Genomic DNA, 4,618 nt, shown 5'->3' with positions numbered 1-4,618 from the left:
GCGCGCAACGCAGGCATTTATATCGTCTCCTACCATATTCACACGGACATAGACGTGTCATAGTATTGGACCACGTCTCGTTTCAGATCTGGGATCACTGGATGTGCGTACAAAGTATCGCTTTCCATTTCCACCCCCTGTCGTCTGCCGCAATAGCGCGCGCCGTTTAAAATCTTTACTGGGCGTACTGCTAAACCCTTATTAGAAAGAACTTACAGAACATACATCAATCTTGTGTAGAGTATTTCGAACTATTAACTTGTTAAAAACCATTCATAATCATTTATTGTGAATGAAAAAAAATATCAATTCAAAATTAAGAAATTTATTCAGTATAAAAAAATTATAAAAATGTGATAATTAGCAGGCAAATTTGTTAAACTTAGTACCTGAAAAATTACGTTATTCTTGTGGCTAATGCATTTATTTGCAAATATACCTAACTTGACTGTACTTAAAATTATACATTGCTTTCATTTTCAAGCACTATCTTAATTCAAAAAAATATCTTTCACAATTATTATTTATCATTAAAATACTTTTTCGTTTCAGTATTAGGTATATACATTTGATGTAAAATGATTGTAGGCCCAATTTTAATTTAATTTTATCCAAAGACACAATACTTAAATTAATGTTATATTAAAATATACTGAATTTAAAGATATACATTAGGATTATTTTTAAAAAATTACGAAAAACAAGGTTGGGTCGATATGTACACCTAATAGATGGATTTCCCCAAGGATTCCAGGTAGGTTTCTGATGCCCGATGGCGCCAAGTTCAATTACGATTGTGTTTTGAGTTAATTTTCTAAATCTTGGTAAATGGAAGGTGGTAATTTAAATGTGTATATTCAACGCTGCAGGCTACAAGTTGCAGGTAATTGTAGACTTATGTAATTCTGTTGCATGATGCCTCGTTGCAAACATGGATCTAAAACGAATTATTGAAATTTGTGGTTTGACTTAAATTCAGCAGTCAAGAGTATCTGGACATAAAAAGATGCCGCATCCCAGCTAAAAATATTCATGTGGAAATGCACGTGAAAATAGACTTGAAAATCTGCACGGAAAGGCATATAGAAACACATTTTAAATTCTTGTGGTAAATTGAAACAGTTCACTTAAAAATTATAATTGAATTTTATAGAGAACTTTACGTGGAATGCCACGTGGACATTCACGTGAAACTCCGGTTTCACTTGTATCACTTTCGCAATACTGTAAACTTCGGCGCGTGAAAATCGTGGTAGATTTCAATGTGTATTTTCACGTGGAAGTTCACATAGTACGTATAATAAATACATACAAATAAATATATGTGACGTTCCATAAGGAAAGGGACCTTAAGGTTAAAAAATCGATTTTCAGATTTTTTATTATATTGACAGTTTCAAAATCGATCTTTCGTATTAAAAAAGACTTAAATTTTTATCTGTGAATTTGGATTTGTTATTGAGAAGCAGAGTGAGATGTGAATCGCCTATTACAAGATATTTTAAATTTGTAACTATCAAACTGTTAGAAAATTTAGTTATGGACCTATGCTACATGGAAATCGTTCAGTACGTATGGCGGGGTAAAATAAACTTAGCTGTGCTTAAAAATGTGTTTTTTTAAAAAGAAATTGTACCTTAATTCAGAAAGTTGACCTATGTGATTCTTGGCGAAGATCCAGTTTTAAGATACGTATCCTTTGTTGTGCTATTAAAAAAAAAGTTTAATTTTTATAAGAAAAATTCGACACATGGAAAAATAATCTTTATGGAAAAACTTGTGCCTTTGACCGAACTTTTATACTTATTGATTTTCTCCATTCTTATCCCTGAAAGGATAAGATTTTCATTAGTTGCTTGAAACACGGGGGTGATGCTGCGTGATAAGATTTGGAAAACAAATATTTCAAATATTACCGCTTATGGAGCGACGCGTGCGCCTATGTGAAAACTGTTGGAGATAAAATTGCAAGCGGCTGTGCGGGCAGGTTTTTTAAATTTGAAATATTGTACTTATTAATGTTGTTCACTAGATGATTGGTGATTCTTGCTTTTTAATTTTCCTTAGAATTGAAGTACCATAAAGGTTTTTGAATGAAAAAAAAACCCTGATAAAACAGTAACGCTGCCAAACTTAAAGGTTATGTTACATTCCATGCAATCGGCATCGCAAATTATAAAGTGAGACCTGGCACAAGGCAATTGATTTTACATGTTATTCCTTCCGAGTTAATTAAAAAGATATTTGTAAGTCTTTACGATTAGATTTATTGGGAAGTCTATGAATAAAGGTAAAAAAATAGCATCAATTTCCAATTGAATGTTCAGCGTAGTCACACTCTGCCAGCCCAAAATATGAATGCTAAAATATTAACGATTTTAAAGTTCACTACATTTTCGCAAACTGAATATTTTTAGAGCTCCTAGAAAGGACCCCAGATTAAACTGAGCCGAAAGTCAGATTTGCTACCGAAAGTTCCGATGTTCACCCACGTGTATTTTAAAAAGCAAGAAATATTTAAAAAATATTAATGTTTATACAAGATCTAAAAAAGTATTTCGGCGCATATATTCAATTTCGACTTGATTATTCCTAAAACTGTTATTTTGTATTCCTAAAGAAATACTAGGAATGTGCATCAATTTTGAGGTATTTCTAAAAGATGACATTACTTGTACTATATCGCATTGAGGCATATCGTTACTCTATGCATGTCAAGACCACATCAGGTGTCCTTAGTCGGCTTGCGTACTAATAAAGCAGGATTTGAGGGCAATTTTATTTTTCTATTTCAATTAAAAGAAAGGTGCTGCTGAAAGTCATCGATTGCTTTTTGAAACTTACGGGGAATATACTCCATCGATTAAAACGTGTGAGTGCTGGTTTAGAAAATTTAAAAGTGGCGATTTCGGCACGCAGGTGTACGAACGTCCAGGATATCTTAAAAAGGTCAAGGATGAGGAATTGGAGGAATTTCGAATGCTTAAAGGAAAGTTTATTAAAAATATCTCTTTTAGATCCTAGTTTTTTATGCATCTTCATCCTCTGAATATTCTACGTAATTAGCTATAGTTAGTGACTAAATTCTTTTGAAAGATGTAAGCTTTGAAATATGCATTCTCATCGTGATAATAATCTTTCGCGCTTGATTCGTAACAGAAATTTTTAGACATATATTTATTTTATGAGCTACTTTACAATAAACCATTACAATTCTGTCTTTAGACTTTCTTCCATATCTCACGTTTTCCAACATGGATTGTTTTAAACCTTGAATAACTCAAAATCAGCCCGATGGAAATACGTACCGTTGTCGCTTTACGCCTCTGAGAGCTTGCTTCTGTGACTGAAGCTCCCATTAAAGCTTTCGTTAAAGCTCTCATCAAGTTGTTGGTTGTCATATCGCCAACGAGTTTCAGATGCATTATTTTGGTTGCAAAGCATACCAAGACAACTATGTAGCCTTTGGTTGTACGAATGGCTCTGCCCTTAGCAAATAATATTTGGAATCCAGCATAATCTAATCCGGTCTTGGTTGGACGGCCGAGCTTGAGAGTGAATGCAAATAACAGATATCGCCAAATCAAAGCAGAGTTTCCTTTTCCTCCAAGGATCCAAGCACGATGAAGGGTGTAATCGTATGTTGCTCGAAAATTCCCGTGTAGTGAATGTTGGTGTGCCCAATTGATATTGAGGCCTGCCAACAAACAGCGGCCATCAATCACTAGTGGGTGACTCTTTGCATGCGATAAGCTGGAATTCAGTAAGCGACCTCCAATTCTTGTGATCTACTCAGCGTCAATGAATGTGCTAAAACCTTTAAAGAGAGGCTGCGCAGGAAGAGAATTTCGGCTTCGTAATCTTTCCAATCTTTTTAAAGCCACAATGATTGACTTAGGCGGTCGCAGACATAAAATTCCACATTCAATTTATTCACGGTGATAAACATACCTATGGGCTCCGGGACCGCAAGCTGTCGGCTAAGTTTGATCCAACGAAGCATGTATATGACGACTCCGAGGAGTCTTTTGGAATCCGAGTATCGGCTTAAGAGTTGGCCAAGCGTTGCCAAATCTACCGGGTTAGATCCCGTGGGAACATAACGGCAGATTGACGCTGGCAGCAGCTCCTGAACATGTTCGATGTAATTATCTATAAGAGAGTTTTGGGTAGCTTCAGTAGATCGCAGCTAATGCAATACTATTTAAAATCAGCCCAGGCTATACAATTCACTATGGGTATGTTAAAGTCAGACGCCAATGGTAAAAGCAATTGAGCCGCTAACAACGCAGCTCTGAGGTCTAAATTAGGAATTGTTATTCTTGGTTTTTGCGTGGTAGGTGGCCCAAGACTCCGATTTAGTGAAACTTTAGTCTTGGCTGCAAGAAGCCGAGTGCAGGCCTGACTCGTGATTGAGTTAACACTAGAGTAAACTGTGGTAGCCATGGCCTAGCGGCTTGTATCTGAAAATACATGCAACTGGAGCTTAGCAGCGGGCTGCGTTTCGATCTATCGAGGAATATACCAGGTGTATACATATGAAACCGGTATTGCCATTTAGCGGCCAGTAGGCACACTTGTAGGCACTGTCGGAACTTACCATTTGTGCTAATTGGCG

This window comes from Belonocnema kinseyi, chromosome 8 (assembly GCF_010883055.1).
Source record: "Belonocnema kinseyi isolate 2016_QV_RU_SX_M_011 chromosome 8, B_treatae_v1, whole genome shotgun sequence".
Classification (NCBI taxonomy): domain Eukaryota; kingdom Metazoa; phylum Arthropoda; class Insecta; order Hymenoptera; family Cynipidae; genus Belonocnema; species Belonocnema kinseyi.
The sequence above is the reverse complement of the archived record's forward strand: the minus strand, read 5'-3'. Positions refer to the sequence as shown.